Source organism: Sceloporus undulatus, chromosome 3, assembly GCF_019175285.1.
Source record: "Sceloporus undulatus isolate JIND9_A2432 ecotype Alabama chromosome 3, SceUnd_v1.1, whole genome shotgun sequence".
Classification (NCBI taxonomy): domain Eukaryota; kingdom Metazoa; phylum Chordata; class Lepidosauria; order Squamata; family Phrynosomatidae; genus Sceloporus; species Sceloporus undulatus.
The window spans coordinates 257244384-257264000 of NC_056524.1; the positions used below are offsets into that span (position 1 = coordinate 257244384).

The 19617-nt window shown below is 40.2% G+C and overlaps 1 protein-coding gene across 3 annotated transcripts in view; it reads left to right on the plus strand.

Annotated features, from left to right (window-relative positions):
- The window catches only part of NLGN1 (neuroligin 1), an 892554-nt gene that overhangs the window by 137961 nt on the left and 734976 nt on the right, over positions 1 to 19617 (plus strand). Inside the window, exon 1 of one of the 3 annotated variants that reach the window (XM_042457843.1) lies at positions 4415 to 4553. The exons of the other annotated variants lie outside the window; for them this stretch is intronic. The gene's annotated coding sequence lies outside the window, so the exon portion shown is untranslated. Of the gene's footprint in view, positions 1 to 4414; positions 4554 to 19617 lie in introns of those variants that run through there. 3 annotated transcript variants of the gene reach the window in all.

Sequence of the window (19617 nt, forward strand, 5' to 3'; positions counted from 1 at the left end):
AGAGAAATCACTCCGTTTTAACCCTCTGTCAAAAAAGAAAAAGTGACAATAACACTCAGGTGTTGGGTTCAAATAAACCTTTAAGATGCTACAAAATTGTCGCCCCCCCCCCCAAAGATGCACCTATACATGTGAAATGTTTTTGTCGATGTGTGACTTCAAATTGGCTCTGACTTATGGCAACCCTACCATAGGATTTTCTTAGCAAGATTTATTCTGAGGAGGTTTGCCATTGCCTTTCTCTAAATCCAAGAGATTATGACTTGGATGGTCACCTACAGTGGGTTTTTGTGGCTGAACAGAGACTTGAACCCTGGTCTTTTCAGATTCCTAGTCCAGCAATCAAACCACAATACTACACTGGCATCATATACCCTCTTTGTTTTCAGGCATTTCCTCTTTCCTGGTGATGTGTAACTCGACAACCCATATAGAACACATGCTTTCATGTGGACATCCCTAAGTACTGTCCCTGACATCTCTAGGTAAACATATCAGGTATTAGGTGGCATAGCTGTTTGTTGTTTGACATAAATTTGGGGGGACTGCACCCCAGTAGCTGACATAACAAATAAAACAATTCATTTTGGGGCCATAAACATTTTGGCCTAAAGGCTGCACCAGTGCCACAAACCCAGGAAGGAGCCCCATTTCAGAGCTCCTTCCTGCGCTGCAGAAAGGGCGCCAGGATGTCATGTCCGCACCGCCCCATTTGGATGCAGCGCGGTCGTGACATCCTAATGGCGGCACCTATGTAGAATACTGTGTACGTACTAGGGTTGGGGGCGTCTGAAAGAGACGCCCCTTAGCAACCCTAGTACGTACAGAGTACATACTAAAAGGCCCTTCTGGAAAGGGCCATAATTATCCAGACTTTGGAATTGTTCTTTTTTGACTGCAACTCTCAGAATTCTCCAGCCAGTCTGGCCAGTGGGATCATTCTGGCTATGGAGTTCAGAGGTTTCTGAAAAATGTATATTCCTAAACTCTGAGAAGAGCAAACACATAGAATTGCAGTTAAACACTATAACATTATAATAGATAACGAAGTGTTAATTACTGTTCAGACACTGAAATCACAGCAAATACTACCTGCATAGCCTATGCACACTCATGATGTCTCACACCTGTAGAAATAGGAGAGACATTATAGTTACCTGAAGCAAATGGAGGTTGTGATTTTTGTTATCATTAGGACAAATACAGAGACAGAAAAGACCAACCATGAGGGAAGGTTAAACATTTGGGGGGCTTTTTAAAGTGCACATCTACACTGTAGAAATACTGTAGTTTAACACCACTTTAAGTGATTCTATGGAATCAAAGGATTTGTAGTTTTTTTAAGTTCTTTAGCCTTTTCTGCAAAAGAGTGCTGGTGCCTCAAAAAACTACAAATCACAGGATTTTGTGGGATGAAGCCATGCCAGTTAATGTGGTGTTGAAGTACATTATTTCTACAGTGTATATGTTACTCTTAGGGTGGGAGGCACCTGGTTTAATGAGACTACATGCAAAAGGGATCTAGGAGTCATAACAGACCACAAGTTGAACATGAGTCAACAATGTGATGGCAGCAGCTAAAAAGGTCAATGCTATATTAGGCTGCATCAATTGAAGTGTAGCGTCTAGATCAAGGGAAGTAATAGTGCCTCTTTATTCCACTCCGGTCAGGCCTCACTTGGAATAATGTGTCCAGTTCTGGGCACCACAATTCAAAAAGGATGTTAACAAATTGGAGTGTGTCCAGAGGAGGGTGACCAAAATGGTGAGCGGCCTGGAAACCAAGCCTTCTGAGGAAAGAGAGCTGAGTATGTTTAGCCTGGGGAAGAGATGGTTAAGAGGTGATATGATAGCCCTGTCACATTGAGGATAGAGCAAACCTATTTTCTGCTGCTCCAGAGACTAGAACATGGACAATGGGTGCAAGCTACAGGAAAAGAGATTCCAGCTCAACAGTAGGAGGAACTTCCTGACAGTAACAGCTGTTCAACAGTGGAACACATTCCCTCAGAGAGTAGTGGAGTCTCCTTCTTCAGAGGTCTTTAAACAGAGGCTGGCTGGCCATCTGTCGGGGATGCTTTGATTGAAGGTTCCTGCATGGCAGGGGGTTGGACAGGATGGCCCTTGTGGTCTCTTCCAACTCTATGATTCTATGATTCTCTTAAAGGGAAAAAAAGATGACAGTAAGACATGATACAGACTGAAAATGTGAATGCACACAAAATGGAGAAATTATGTGCTATTAAGAAAGAAAATGTGCAAAGATGCATTGATGGCAATTTGTTTAGTTGTCATGGAAAGGAAGTGATCACTAACAATAAGTAAATTTATCAATTTTCTTCACACTGCAAGAAAATCTTTGAAAACTGCACATTTCCCCAAGACTATTTGCATCCTGGGACTTATTCTCTACATGTATTTTATTTTTTCTGTACCAAAACAAAAAGTGCAAAATTTACACAAAATATTGTTTTCAGTCCAGCATTCTCCTTGTCAAGATTTTCCAACAGTCAAACATTTCTTAAAATCATTTTTTAAAAAATATTCTTGAATTTTCATCTCGAGATGTCACCTTCCTGGACTTCTTCAATAGCAAACCAGTGAGTACCTAAATAAAATATTTACCTGATGTTGGATCAAAATATAGAAATCCATGATTCTCGATCATAACTGCAAGAAAATAGTTATCCCTTTTGAATGGTACTTGTGAAATTTCAGAGGGAAATAGGTTGCCATTAGATACAGGCTTCTGCTTCAAATGTGTCTTGGCCTGAACTAGCAAGGCATTTCTTATGTGAAACTGAGCAATGGAAGTTGCATCGCTGCACACATTATAACTGCATTAGGCAACCAATTTTCTTTTGGACCCAGTTCAAGAGGTTGGTTCTTACCAGCTCACTCTTGGTTTCTACATGCCTCCATGAACACTTTCTCCAGTCTGTGCCTTCTGCCTCATCGAATACTGCTGGGCAAAGTTTAAGACCCATAGAGATGGTTTTAGGTTTAAGAAACTTATCCAAATTGGTCTCCATCTTGATCCTTGATGGGTCCCATTTTTCATATTGTCTTATTCACTTGCCATAGTTTTGTTTGACAGACATCAGAGCAGGGTCTTCCCTGTCATGACACCCTCTTTTTAATATAACTTCCCCAAGATATGGAACTGCCTCCTTCATTATAAATTTTTTTTCTGGCTAGCTGAAGGATTGTCAGTTGAAAAGACTTTTGCTGGGTTTTGCTGTCTATGGAAGAAGCTTTGAACAGCTGTGTTCTTAGCTATAATTATACTATCTTGCACATTTTTTAAAAAATTGTGTATTGCCTTCTGGGACCTATTGTTGGAAAGGTGTCTAAGAACTGATCTTTTCAAGGGTGAATACTGCCATTTAAGATCAGCTAGCTGAAGGTCTTTCTTTAGTAAGGCTTGCGGAAAAGGTTCAAAAACAAAGGGAGGCAGACATATCACAGAAAGAAAATTAGAATTTAAAATGTTAATTATGGGAAAAGCTTTTGTACAAGAGCAGTGTAGATATGTGCTTACTATGTGCACTCTTAGCAGATGGGGAATTGATTTCATATCTACATTTCAAGGGTGCACAAGAGACCTCCACATTTAGATGTATAATCCACTTTTTTCAGCTATCAAGGTTACTGAACATCATATTCACATTTTTTTCTTTACAAATCAATCAAGCTGGAAGGGGGGGAAAACCCATAACCTCCCCCCTCTCTGTGCTGGAGACCTGGTGCTCATTAAATTCTGTTTTATGATGGAAAGGCAGTTGATTTTCAATAGGTAAGAAATTAATTGTTCTCCCCAGTTTTTCAGCAATCCTCAGTGTATCTCTGTCTCTCTTTAGTTCATTATAGGACTAACTTGTGTTAACCCTCATACAACAGGGGCCTTTTCACACTACACAGTTACAACACTGTGATTCTATTTCAGCCATTCTAGTTCAATCCTATGGAAATCTGGGGTTTGCAGTTTCAGAAGAATTATTTAGAATTCAGAGCCAAAGAATGGTAGTGCCTCACCAGACTACAAATCCCAGAATTCCATAGAATGTTGTTATGTCAGTTCAACTGGAATCATAGTCCTATAGCTGTGTTGTATGGAAGGGTTCTAGGACAGAAATTTTTACACTTCCCCCTGATTCACATTTTACCATGGAAATCAGACAAAACAAACCTACAGCCAAGGCATTCTGTTATATTTTAATCTGAAGAACTGTAAACTATGGCTGGAATCCAGTTGATTAGTCACAATAGTAGATTCAGTAGAGCCACTGTATCAATAGTAGAATGGTGAATCCTCTTGTGGTTGATGCCTTCAAGTAATTTCTGACTTATGGCTACCCTAATGCAACCCTATCTTTGGGTTTTCTTGGCAGGATTTACTCAAAGGATACTTGCCATTGCCTTCCTCTGAGGCTGAGAATGTGTGGCTTGCCAATGGTCACCCAGAATTTATTCATGGCTGAGAAAGCATTTGAAACCTGGTTTTCTGAAGTCTTAGTCCAGCATTCAAACCTGTCCATGATACTGGCATTCTGGTGAGTCTATACATAGAGAAATCCAACTGATCTGATGGCTCTGCTCTAATTAGGGATACCAACAAGATTTAGGCTAAAGTCTCCAAGTTTTAGTGACTTAATATATTTTTAAACACACACACACACACAAATGGCTTGGACAAAAATTGTCCCAACACACCTATTGTGCTTTGCTATTGTGATACACATGCCATATGGGGAGATAATTGTCCCATATTGGATTTTGGTGAATCAACATGTGGAGAAGCAGATATGGCATTATTTTCAGTAGATTGGCTACATCCATGGGGCATTAGTGTGGGGAACAAGTTAAAATGAAGTAGTGTGTGAGTCTCATTGACATTGAGTGGAAGACCTACTAGGTTTATTGGAACTTAATCCTAAGTAACTGTAACATAGGGTTGCATCTTGAAGTGAGCATTTAACGTTGTAATTCTATACTATCCTATTTGGCATCAGAGATGACTAAATGGACAGTTTCACTCAGTTTTTCACTTTTCCATCTTTTTTTAATTCTTTTTCTGCATAATGTGGCAAATTGTCATGCTGGTTTTAAAAATAACAGTTTCTGTATGCATTTTTCCAATATACCCAATTCTGCATATAATTTTGCCTAATGTTGACCATTATTGTAAGCAATTTCCCCTAGTAATCCCCTGGATTATTTTGACAATTTGACTTTTGCCCAGTTGCGTCAAGCTTTCACAGAAAGCTTAATATGTTTTATTCAGCTGAAAGAGATGGGAGGCTTTAAAAAGTTCTGAAAAATGAATGGAGATTTATTGTTGGCTGCCCCCATTCAGAGGACTTGATACATTGTTTAACCTGTTGCCCTTTATATAAAGATACTAGGGAGCATTTTATTTTACCCTTAATCAATAATAAAGTCTTTTCGAACTCTCAAGAAAAAGTACTTTACCTCCTTATGGGCACAGATAAATATGTTACCTGGCATGTAGCTTTGTTCACCCTTGCTGCTAAAAAGACCAGGAAGAAATACATAGCAGAGATAGCTGTTCCTTGTAATGGGGATAATTTGATCTAAAAGGGTTCAACTGTGAATTTTAACATATTTATGTCATATAAGTTACTCACAATTGCTAATGTTAAACTTCTGTTGTTTGATACTATTCACTGTATATTGGTTTTATGGAAATTTTATGTGTGTTGTTTTATTACTTTGGTTTTTGCAATGGCCATTGGCCGAAAGCAATAAAGATTGATTGATATTGTAAGCAATCTCCTCTAGTATAATCCAATCTTATATGTTATTTCTCCAAAAAATTTTATGTGTACTTTAGCCTAACACAATGTTTCCAAACTTTGATCCTTCAGATGTTTAGTACTTCAACTCCCAGAAATCTCAAATGGTCAGGTATCACACAAACTGAAGGCCAAAATGTCTGGAGGACCAAAGTTTGGAACCATTGTACTAATATTTGTGTTTTATTGATTGGTGAACTGCATCATGCAATTTGGAAAATTGCAAATAAGAAAACTTATATAACTATAGGCCTGTTACAGACAGGCAAAATAAAGCTGCTTCGAGTCACAGTGGAGTTATGGTGTTTCAATGATGCATGTGTCCTGAGAGTCCAGAAGTCACACCAAAGTCATGCTCCAGCCCTAAGGACTGGAGCGTGGCTTTGGTGTGGCTTCTGGACTCTTAGGACGCATGCATCATTGAAACACCATGCCTCCACTGTGACTTGAAGCAGCTTTATTTTGGCTGTCTGTAACAGGCCATAGATTCAAAACACCTTATTTCAAAAGGGAGAAGCTGGTCACAACAAAAACAAGACAACTGCTTATGTAAAATTCATTTTTAACAAGTACCAATAGTGCATCAGATTCTCCAGCAACAATGTATAAATATTATCCCACAGTTCAGAACCAGAAGGAGCAGACTGAGATGATAAAGGCTCTGAAACTTCACTGTCATATTCTTGGTGGAAGCTGATGGCTTCCATAACAGTTGGATGATGAACTTGTTCTAAGTTTTCACTTGGAATTTTAAAGAAGCTATCCAAGGTTCTGAATCCTATCCCCCAAATAAATTCAGCACTTTAGATCAAATAATCTTAGAACTGGAAAGGACCACAAGGGCCGCTTTATCCTGCTCCCTGCCATGCATTTCCTCTCAAAATCAAGATGTAAGCTAGAATGGATTTAATGTTCCATTGATACGAAGCCAGTAGATGCCACTGCATATTCTGAGTGTGCCTAGGTAAAACCATGGAGCATATATCTGCAGATTTCCCCCCAGATATTTCGGCAATGCCCTGTATTTGTGATGGACCTTGGGGGAAATCTGAGCAGTTTTTGGCAGGCCCAGAAGCAGTACAAAAGCTCTCAGTACTCACCTGTATCAGCATAACATAAGCTTCTTATTGTGTGTAATTTTGGGCTTTTGGAGACCCTAAGGCGAATGAATCACAGAGTTTTCTTGGTATATAACATAAGCTATGTGTAATTTAAAGGAAACATCGTAGGACAGACCCATAAATCCCTTTAGATTAATGGAAGAATGATTTATAGGATCTTGTTCTATACATTGTACAGGATTAAATCTCTGCATTTTTGTGGGCACCCTGACTTCTTTGCAACATAAAAAGCATTTTCTTCCAGGCATGCATGCCTCTCAAAGGGAAAGAAAAGTGGAAGGATTTTTATGCAAAATAGACCATTCCCAAACCATTATTCTGAAATGTGATGATGAAATATGGTAAAGGAAAAGTGAGTCCTGGATATTGTCCAGGCATATGTTTTAAAAGCATTATTAATTCCCCCAATTTGCTTGGTTTTACTCTAAATAAGGATGAGTTGAATCAGAACGTATATGTATAAATCATTGTGCATTAATGCAGTCATAGAAATGGCTCAAATAGTCATATATTGGTTTCCTTAGAGTTTCCAAGGGAGAAAAAGTGTTTTATGATGCAAACTGCTAGAGATTCTTTCAGCAATAAACCTGTCAAGGGAATGAGTTATCAACTTAACTATATATGTGTGTGTGATATTAAAAAAATAGACCTCAGACTGTAAGACTGATTCATTACAAATTGCATATCACCCCTTGCATTGAGATGCTGGCATAATTTAAAATATACTTGGTTCCTAAATTTAAAAAGAAATTGGGACCCAAAGCTTGGCTGATGTAAATCAGAATAACAGGACTGAGCACGCTTATGAAGTAGCATCATATAAACATAGTCTTTTTTCTGACTGACCCTGTTTACCCAATACATGGAAAAATGCTGTCCCTATACTGTTCCTAATTACGCATTTGATGTAACCAAAGATTCTACTTAATTTTTTTCCTGTTTTTAAAAAAGAGATAATGATGGTACATTACAAATTTAACTTGACAAGGGCTAACATCACTCCTTTTGTGAAACTTTGGAATACTTGTAAGCCGCCCTGATCATATTCATGGAAGGGTGGGGTATAAATAAAATTTATTATTATTATTATTATTATTATTATTATTACTTTCGTAGTTCCAGACTGCGGTCTCACTAAATGGGGCTGGAAGAATATAAAGTTCTCATGGTTCAAATGCTGACTAATGTTGTGCCTCTTGCTATCTTGAGGGTGTTGAGGTCTTGGCAAGATAGATGTGAGGACAGTATGTCTTGTATTATGGTCTTATACAGCCAAGAGCCTGTAGCATTTACTTTGATAGCCAAAAGGAGCAGTAATTTAGTTACTGTTTATAAAGGTGGAAGCTGTTACTTTATGAAATTATATATTTAGCAGTAATTAACTACATTTGTACTCCTGAACCATGACTGTAACTAAATGCTTTTAAAATAGTATCTTTCTATAATACACATGTATTTCTAAAATACACATGTGTTCAATTAAGGCAGGCCTGGGAAAATATCAGAAGGCACCTGTCTGCAAAAAATATTTTTTAAAAAAAGAAATTAAAAATAAAAATGCCCCTAAATGCCTTCTAGGAGATTTAAGGACATTTTCACCATGCCCCATTAGGCATTTTAGATCCAGAAGGAGCCTTTTTATAATAGGATATGTCCTGGAGTTATCAAAGGTTTCAAACCTGTTTGGGGGATGAAATTTAGCACCTTGGATAGCACCTTTAACACTTAACATTCAAAGCAGATTTACCACCTTACTGATGTGGAAGTCAGCCAGTTGGCTCTGCTGAGAGACTGATCAATTTGTTCCTAGCTATTTGATGTTCATGTAAAGAACTATGAATCCCAGAGTTCCTTTTGCAGAGATAAGAAGAAAGGACATGGCAAAGCATCACATCATAAGAACAGGGGGAGCAAATGCCACTGTTTGTCCAGGGAGGATTTGCAGGGCCCTGAGTAAGTTCATTCATATTCACATTTTTAGTACAGCTTTGGACAATCCATCTGCCCATTAGAATACAAATTCAAAGTAATGAATATTATTTGTTGTACATTCTGAGTATCCCAAAATATATAACACTAGAGTCTAGGGAACCTTAAGAAACGTCTAAATGTCTATTTCATAAGTATCCTGCAGATCTTTCCAACAAGCTTCTTTGTGAAGTGTTGCATCTGAGAAAACCCTTCAGGACTGTCTTTTGAAAACAATATAAAACAATACAAACTATCTCCACTTATACTATCAAATGATATTTACAAGATTTACAACAGCAGCTCATTTCCAGTAAAGTGTACATAGTTGTACAGATTCCACAGTGTACAGAAGCTGAAAGGAATTTCAACATGCTAGCACTTGTCAAAAACTGCAGGTGTTCTACAATGGAGGCAAGATGGTTAAACTGTTTAGCCATTTTGTCTGAGAGCTTGTAAAAAAAAAAAGAGAGGCAAGGGGATCCATATTTTCCAATGAAAAGTAAACTTAAATGGCATACGTTTTGGAGCCATGTTGCTCCATAAGAATAAAATCATTTGCTAGGAAATGCATTTCAAAATGTTGCAGCTGTCTTCTGCCTCTATTGTTGTGTGCCTTCAGGTTGTTTCTGACTCATGGTGACCCTAAAGTAAACCTATAATGGGGTTTTCTTTGCAAGTTTCTTCAGAGGAGTTTTGCTATTACCATTGTCAGAGGCTAAGAGAATATGACTTGCTCAAAGTCACCCCAGCAGGTTTACACAGATGTGCCGGGATTTGAACCCTGGTTTCCAGAGTCATAGTCCAACACTCAGACCATTATACTGCACCAGCTCCCATTCTGTCTCATAGGTGTCCTTATTTCTCTTAAAGTGTTTCTATACTGCAGAATAATACCAGTTTAATGTCATTTTTTACTGTTCCAGCTTGTGGAATCCTTGGATCTCTCATCTGGTGAATTATAGCACTAGATGGTTCTAGTGTAGAATTGAGAAATGGGATGAAGTATGGGATGGAAGAATGCCTCAGGAGCATACCTCTTAGGCAATGAAAGACATTATTGCATTTCAGTGTTAAAGTCTTGGGAAAATTGCAAGTCTTTTCTAAAAAAAAATCTAACACATTTTCCAGTAAATTCAAAGGCTACATATTGTAATATTATTGCTCCTGGTATATTGGATTGTGCACTTCTGATATTGCAATTGTTGTAGCTTGTTTTATTGTGAAGTTTTATTCTGTTTTATTGTTTTGAAGGCCATTCTGGAATAGTCTTCCTGGAACTTCACTGGATACCAAACAGGGCTAGATAAACCTCTTACAGATATTATGTGATCTTTTCTTTTATTCAGAAGCTCTTCTCCATTTGAGTGAGGAAAATCCATTTCTCCCCTCCCTCCCTCCCTCCTGGTCTTGATTTGATATAGTGACGTTGGACATATGTCATACTGGTACAGAACCAGGAAGGAATTATGGCATAGAGTAAGTTTGGATGATTTAAACCTTAGTTTAAACCAAATGACTTAAAATATAACTTCCTGTTTTTTTTCTCAAAAAATGATTATTCATATATTTTAAAAAGTCTGGCTATTATTGCTATTTTCCAACCCACTTACTGGAACAACAATGACTGTCTGGACATTTTTATTTTCACAGTTTATTGGCAGTTGTTCATTGTTAGACCAGTATGCAGCATCAGTTGCTTCTTTTTAATTACTTTATTTTATAGTGCAAGAAATGCCATTTAGAAACAAATCCTTCAATTAACATAAGTTCAACCAAAACATCTCTGAGAGCACTTTTATTAAGAGAGTATGCTTTATTATTTATAGGCCACATAGATTCAGATTTAATAGGAATAATAAGCAGTAAAAAAAACTGGTGTTTTATTGAAAGATGTAAATCATATCAAAGCCTAATAACTTTGGATTGTTAATGTTAGAAAGTATTAAGACATGGCTGATCAAGTTTTCTACTGCATAAAATAATGTTTCATAGTGGTAAGATAATAAGTCATTGTCAGAGAAGTTCCTCCTAATGTTGAGGTGGCATCTCCTTTCCTATAGTTTGAATCCATTGCTCCAGGTCCTATTCTCAGGAGCAGCAGAAAACAAGCTTGTTTCATCCTCAATGTGACCCCCCCCCCTCAAATATTTAAACAGGGTTATCATATCACCTCTTAACCTCCTCTTCTCCAAGCTAAACATACTCAACTCTCTAAGCCTCTCCTCACAGGGCATAGTTTCCAGATCTTTCACCATTTTTGTTGCCCTTTTTGGACACGCTCCATCCGGCTTCTCAGCATCCCTTTTGAATTGTGGTGTTCAGAATTGGGTACAGTATGTGAGGTGAGGCCTGACCAAACAGAAATAATGATGCTATTACATCCCTTGCTCTAGACACTGTACTTCTATTGATGCAGCCTTAGTTCACATTGACTTTTTTAGCTGCCGCATCACACTGTTGACTCACACACTAGCACTGAAGTCTTTCAGCCTTGCCTCTTAAAGATACACAACTACAATAGCAGAGCTGGACACTTCTTCCTCCCACTCTCCATATGGGATGGCAGGCTGCACCAGATAACTTGTGGGTTGAGAGGGGTAACTGGTTGAACTTGGGCAAGTCACATGCTCTCAGCCTCAGGGGAAGGCAATGGCAAACCTCCTTTGAACAAATCTTGCCAAGAAAACCCCATGATAGGTTTGCCTCAGGGTTTGAAGGCACACAACAACAACAAAGGGAGGATACATATAATATTTTATTGTACCTCTTTCTGATTCAATATCTATTAATAATTAAAGATACAGTAGTCCCATTCATTATGCAGCTGGGCAATCCTATGCCAGGATAAACTTTCTAGTGTGTGCTCATTTTTTTTTTTTAATGACATGTAAGTGGTTGGTCTGGAAGAGGAGCAGCAAAAGAGCAGGTATCAGTCATTCATAAAAAGAATAAGCAAAGTCTATCTGTTTAAAATATTTGTTACTGAATGTCCCCTTTTCTCACTTTAAAACAATAGGCAAAGAATCTGGCACGTCCCTATTTTTATTTGCTCTTTCTGTGTGCCTTTCTGTACAAATGTTTGGGACTCATCTGTCATCTTGATGGGAAGTGCCATTCCCTAAAGTAATTTGATTGAATAAGTGTATTTTAAACCTTGGAGAGATACATTAATGGGGCCATCAGAGTTTCTATCATCTATTGCTTCCTCGAAGCTTGCCAAATGTTTTGTTTTTGTGTGTTTGTTTGTATCAGGACAATACAAATGATCAATGGATTTGACATTTATCCTTTTGCCAACATAGACAGTTACAGCCTCAATGAATTCTAAGATGTGGGCAGTTCCCATGAGCACCAAAGTGCACAATTGGCCATACTTTTCTTTTGTTAGCCAGGAGAATTCGATTCACAGCCGATGAGTCATTTTCCAGGCATTCATCACAGACATGGATCACAGTTTAGTAAATGTGAACTCAGCTGATTTTCGATAAGTTTGTAATGACAGTCCTTTTGTCCTCCTGAAAAACAATTCTGACAACCAGATAGAATCATAGAATCTTAGAGTCAGAAGGGGCTACAAATGTCACCTAGTCTTTTACCTTGTCATGCAGGAAAGCATTACTGAGAGATGGCCATCCAACCTCTGTTTAAAGGCCTCCAAACAAGGAGAGTCCAGCTCCTTCTGAGGCAGTCTATTCTACTGTCTAATAATTCTTACAGTAAAGGAATTCTTCCTAATGTTTAGGTGGAATCTCTTAAAAGTTCCTTTGTTCTTCTTTTAGTCTTTGGAACAACAGAAAACAAGTGGAACTATCTTCTACATGATGTCCCTTCATATATTTAAAGTTTTTTTTTCTTCATGTCACCTCAATCTTCTGTTCTCCAGGCTAAACGTTCCTAACTCTCTAAGTCATTGATTCCCAACCTTTGGTCCTCCATTTGTTTGGGACTTCAGCTTCCAGATGCCCCAGCTAACTTGGCCAACAGTTAGGAATTAGGGGAGCTGAAGTCCCAGCCATCTGGAAATCCAGATGCTGGGAACCACTGCTCTAAGTCAATCCTCATATGACTTGGTTTCTAGAACATTGATAAACTTGGAGGTTGTCCACACACTGGAAATAATCCAATTTGACACCACTTTAACTGCCATGGCTCAATGCTATAGAATTCTAGGAATTGTAGTTATATGAGATGTTTACTTTCTCTATCAGAGAGCTCTGGTGCCATGGGAAGCTACAGTTCCCAGAATTCCATAGCATTGAGTCATGGCAATTAAAGTGGTGTCACACTAGATTATTTTTGCAGTAAGGATTCTAGTTACTCTTGCCTTGTTTGCTTTATATTTAAAATGGATCATAAAGTGCCTGGTGAGCTCTTCTTAATGACCATGGTATAAACACTCCAAATAAGTAAGAAATGCCTAAATGAAGGCATACCTTCTCAATACATCTATTAGCCTCTCCCATGTTCAAAGCTTTGGCCATTCACTTATACATAAGTTGACCTCATCCAATTCTTGGTAATTCTCCTTGTCACTAGAGTTCTTTCTCCTACACCCCTTCTTAAGACCTACAATACTCTCCCTTTCTTGCAGTCACCTTTGCATGAGAATAGTAATGAATTTGACCCAGTATAAAACAGAATGCATTACAGGTTCCTGAGTCATAATGAATAAACTTGGCTTTCTCCCAGACTGGTAGCTTACAAGAGATGCTTTTTTCATAGGAGAGGTACTGATCAGCAAACTGAGTGCTGGTTTAGTTGTCAGTCTTTGCTTTTCCTCATTCCCCAGCTAGGCAGGTAGACTTTTCTATATATTGCATGAACATTTATCCATTCATCTATTTTCTAATAAGGAAATAATTTGTAAAAGACAAGACAAGATGGGGGAAAGGTCTGGGTGACATAAGAAAAGTCCTGATGGATCAGGCCTATGGTATATGAGGAGAATTGGATGCAAGCTGCAGGAAAAGAGATTCCACCTCAACATTAGGAGGAACTTCCTGACAGTAAGGGCTGTTCGACAGTGGAACACACTCCTTCCTCGGAGTGTAGTGGAGTCTCCTTCTTTGGAGGTCTTTAAGCAGAGGCTGGATGGCCATCTCTCAGGTATGCTTTGATGGAGATTTCCTGCATGGCAGAATGGGGTTGGACTGGATGGCCCTTGTGGTCTCTTCCAACTCTACGTTTCTATGATTCTAGAATTGCGAGAGTTACCACAGTTAGGGAAGTTGTGTGCTTGTATGTATTATAGGTTAGCAGGTAGTTTCCAGGGTTACCTGGAGATCCCATAAGCTGGTCAGTTGTACCACTTTGTGTTTACCACTGAGCTGATGGACTTCATTTTTTTTCCTGTTCTAATTGTTGTGTTCATAAGTAATGTTTTTCTTTCAAGCACTCCATCTGTGTATTTATGTTTCATGCCAACAAGAATTTCATTGGGCCTGCATATTTAAGCCAAAAAAGATTTAATTTTTTTTTGGATTGTGTATTTCTCCATATTGTGTACCAAAAAAAGCACATATTAGGGGAAAGTTGCATACAAAATGCATATGTTAAGGGAAATGACACGTGGGAATAGATGCTGCTGTTTCTCAACAACAGTTTTTCAGAGCCTTGTTACCTGGGGGAAACAAATATCCATGATGACTATTAACTGTTCACGACCTTGTGCACATCACCTGTCAACTTGGGGCAACCCCATGAATTTCATAGGGTGTTTTTTAGGTGTGGTGGTTTTGCCAGTTCTTTCCCCTGAAATATGGCACACAGTATTTGCTGACCAACTCATTAAATAATGAGACCAGACACAGAGAACTGTGTTATAAAATGGGCAACTTTATTAAAATTCAACCTATTCAACTTTATTTCTTGAGAACTGCAAGCCCAGGGGGGAGAACTTTGTGTAGGAACAGCTGGCAGATGGTCTGCTCCAAGACCAATTCCCCAGCTTCCAAAAAGGGCGAAAACACCTGATCCCCAAGGGCAATCCATAATTTGGGTTGCCCCTGGCTGGCCCTCATCCGGAAGGCCAACCCAAGACTTCCCCACTTAACTCTCAAGACTTAAGTGAGGGTTTGAATCTCAAGCCCGCCCCAAGGCAAGTCTCTTTCCCTTCGTGTTTAGCCTCAAGATGTAAACCTCCGTTCCAGAGACCCACCTTCACCCTTTAGGAAGGTGCCGAGGTGCTCACCGAACTGACTTTCTCCCCCCCGCCTATGCATGAGGCCTATTTATGGCCACACCCCAAGCCAATCATCCAATTCCTCATCTAGCAGTATAGGGTAGGCAAAAAAAACCTTGGGAAAACAAGGGCAAAAATTCCTACCCAGCTCCGAAGCAACCAGAATGAATCTTACACTGTCGTTGAGGTGGAAGGGTGGGCCAGCTCTTTTGAACTGACAGGGAGGCAAGGGCAGAAGAACCTTAAATAGGCTTAGCCCCACCTCCTCCCTGTCTAATGGCTGCGCAAAGCACGCTGTTTTTATTTAAATCTTCTGGTCTCTCCAATGAGAGGCCAGCAAAACCTTCTAGCTGGGCCAGTGGGCCCCGAGAAGCATTGTTGGCGGCCTCCTATCTGAGTGCTAACTAGGGCTAATGCTGCTTAGCTTCCAAGATGGCCTTAAATAGACCAACTGTTAGAGGACTACGGAGAGGCAATGCGAGCAGCAAAGAATTCGTTCTATGGTGCTCGTATTGCGTCCGCAGAGTCGCGTCCGGCAGAGTTGTTCAGGGTGGTCAGAGAGCTAACTCAGCTCCCTCCCACCCTGAACCAGATCCTTGAACCTTCTAAGGCCTGCTGTGACCGATTTAACGACTTTTTCGCAGATAAAACCTCTCGGATAAGCGAAGGTCTTGATGCCGACATTCAAGCAGAACCTAGAGTAGAGGTGTCCAGAGCCTCCGTGGACTCTATTATACTGGATCGGTTTGAGTCGGTAAGTACCGGTGATGTGGACAAGATCCTCGGAAGTGTTCGGAAGACAACCTGCTCTCTCGATCCCTGTCCCTCGTGGCTAGCGGCCCAGGGGGGACCGGCGGTAACTTCGTTGTTACGCCGGATTATTAACACATCTTTGAGGGAGGGCCAATTTCCATCAGATCTTAAATTGGCCATTGTAAAACCTTTATTAAAAAAGCCCTCCCTCGACCCCCTGGTACATAATAATTATCGGCCAGTTTCGCTGCTGCCATTTTTGGGAAAGGTGATCGAGAGGGCGGTTGCAATCCAACTTCAGGCGGTCTTGGATGAAATGGATTATCTGGACCCATTTCAAACTGGCTTCCGGGCGGGCTACGGGGTTGAGACGGCCATGGTCGCCTTGGTCGATGATCTCCGTCTGGGCATTGACAGGGGAAGCGTGTCCCTGCTGGTGCTTCTGGACATCTCAGCGGCTTTCGATACCATAGACCATGGTATCCTTCTGGGACGCCTGGCAGAGGTGGGAATCGGGGGCACTGCACTTCAGTGGTTCCGGTCCTACCTCTCCAGGAGGTCCCAGATGGTGCAGGTGGGAGACGTGTGCTCTGATGAGCGGGCCCTTATAACTGGGGTCCCTCAAGGAGCTATTCTGTCTCCCATGCTATTTAACATTTACATGAAACCGCTGGGAGAGATCATCCGGAGACATGGGGCGCGGGGTTATCAGTACGCTGATGACACCCAAATTATTTTCTCTATGTCTCCGACTGATGCAGTGACTGAGTATGGCGTCTCTCCTCTCGTGGCCTGTCTGGAGTCAGTAATGGGCTGGATGAGGGAAAACCGACTCAAGCTGAATCCAGAGAAAACGGAGGTACTAGTGATAGGTTCCCCTGGTCCAGCAATGACGGTAGTTCCACCTGTCCTGAACGGGGTCACGCTCCCTGTGAAGGACTCAGTGCGCAGTCTGGGGGTGCTTCTTGACTCGTCGCTTCATCTGACTGCTCAGGTGAATGCGACGGTCAAGAGCACCTGTTACCAGCTTCGGCTTATCCGCCAGCTGCGCCCATACCTGGCCCAGAGGGACCTTGAAACTGTTGTACATGCTCTGGTAACCTCGAGACTGGACTTCTGCAACGTACTCTACATGGGGCAACCCTTATACCAAACCCGGAAGCTTCAGATGGTGCAAAATATGGCAGCCAGGCTGGTCACTGGTGTTTCCAGGACCAGTCATATAACACCGGTGCTGAAAGATCTTCACTGGCTGCCTATTCGCTTCCGGGCCCAATATAAGGCGTTGGTGATTACCTATAAAGCCCTAAATGGCTTGGGTCCAGGTTACCTGAAGGACCGCCTCTCCCCATATATTCCGTCCCGCACCCTCAGAACATCCGGGCAGCTATTACTGAAGGTGCCGGGGGGCTAGGCTTACTTCCGTCACAAGGCGGACATTTTCCATCGCCGCCCCGGCCCTTTGGAATACGCTGCCCGCCGAGCTCCGCTCGACTACCTCCCTGGCCCAATTTAAAAAGGATTTGAAAACCTTTTTTTTCCAGCTAGCATTCCCCGCATAAAATCTTGTGGGCCTCCCTCCTCTTCCGTGGCCATGAGGACGGGCTATTGGGGTTTTTTGCTGGTTTTATTTTATTATATATTGTATAGTGTGTTTTTAAAGTACTGTATGTGTCATGTAATGTATGTAAACCGCCTTGATCTGAGGAAGGTGCGGTATATAAATAAAAACTTTATTATTTATTATTTATTTATTAAATATGATATTCCTATGCCTTTAGGGTATATAGGTCCTGTTCACAGCCTTATCTTCCATGATTTCATTGGCTTCCCTTTTGAAATTACTGGATGTTTTGGCTTCACTCTTGGTTAGCACTACATGTTCAGATGGTGAATTTCATAGCCACGGGCCTCTTCCTGAGGCCAAAAATGGTGTAGTGGTTTGAGAATTGGACTAGGATGCTGGGAGATCAGGGTTTGAATTCTGGCTCAGCTATTCAAACCCACTGGGTACTCTTGGGCAAGTCATACACTCTCAGCCTCAGAAAATGGCAAAAGCAAATCTCCCTGAAGAAACTTGCCAAGAATACCCCATAACAGGGTTGCCATAAGTCAGAAATGACTTGAAGGCACACAACAACAGCAGCAGCAACAACAAGCACTTCTTCCTGCTGTTATCATATTGGACAGCCATTGCATCAGTCAAAGGTGACATCTGATACAACCTCTCAATCTTTTAAAGAGCTTTACCTGGATGGGGAAAAAAATACATTATGATTGTGACTGTATTTGTGAAGATGTTTCCATACTAACCTGCCACCCTAAGAAATAATTTTTAAAAAGACTGTCTGACCATCCCTCTTCCATTATGTGGACTGCCTTTGGATGAAAACTTGTTTTACTTCCTGGACTGATCTGCTTTATCAAGAGCAATCCAGTTAATTGCAGGTTTCAGCTCCTCCTGTTCATTCAGTCTTCATTCATAGCTGCACATCACGTCTTCAGGGGAAGAAACAGCTGCCCTCTTCCCTTTTAAAAGACAGGTGCAGAAACAATGGCTGCAAAGGAGTCTTCCTGTTCCTTTACAGTCCATCACTTTACTTCCCCACTGTCAGTCTCTTGGTGTATAATTATGCTTAAAATGTTCCTTGGTATTAGCTGCGATTCTCATCACTATTTGATGCTCATTTTTCAATTTGGCTTCCTCAAGTATTTTTGATTGCCTCAGGCTCTTGTCGTCATTTACATAATCCTCCTGTTTCCCAGATCCTCTGTGCTCTTTAAGGCTGTCGGGCTCCCCCCCATCTTTTCTTCATATATATCCTTGATATAGCATTCTCCCTTCTTCTTTTCCTCCCATTGACTTCTTTTCTTTTCCATTGTGAAGAACACTCCAGGCATTTTTTGAGAGGGGCAAGGAGAGATTGTAGCTTTCTCTTTTAATGCACTTGGCTTTTAAATTGTATTTATCTCATATCAGTTTTCAGATACTCATTTCTTGGGTGGAGGAAAAAGGGCTAGCCTGTTTAAAAGTCCATTTTGAGATGCGGGAGGGGATGTCACTATCAGCTTGTAAAACGTTCAGCTGGCTCTCTTATTTGGCATACACTATATTTTTAAATCCAAAGCAGCATCTATAGAAATGCTGCCAAAAAGACTAAATCAAATCAAAAGAAACAGTGATTATGTTTTTCAAAACCCACACTCCCCCAATTTTATCATCTTTAGTTACTTAGCATTATAGAGGCCTTTGGTAATTTCTCTCTGTTCATAAAGTTTAATTCCACCACTATTAATCACTATTGGACAAATCAGTTTAGTTTAAGTGAAGTTTTTGTACTTCTCTCTTGCTTCAAAGTGAAGAAAAGGTAATAGAATAGAAATTAGTACAATTAAGATGTGAAGAATGGAACATTTCTGTTAGAAATAACAGAATATACAATTATAACAGTTTGATAGGTCTTTATAACTGTCATGGCTCAGTCATGTGAATTCTGAGATGCATAGTTTAGCAAGATACTTAGGATTTTCTCCTGTAGAGTTTGAGTCTGCTCCCATGAATTACAACAAACTACAAATCAACAAATCAAAGCAGTATTAAGCTGCTACAACTGTGTAATGGATTATGGGATGGCAATGGTATTGGTCACCTTGGTGGATAACTTACAATGGGAAGTGAACAGAGGAACATGTCCCCATTTGGCTGGGCCTCTTGGTGGCTGTCAATAATAATAATAATAATAATAATAATAATAATAATAATAATAATAATAAT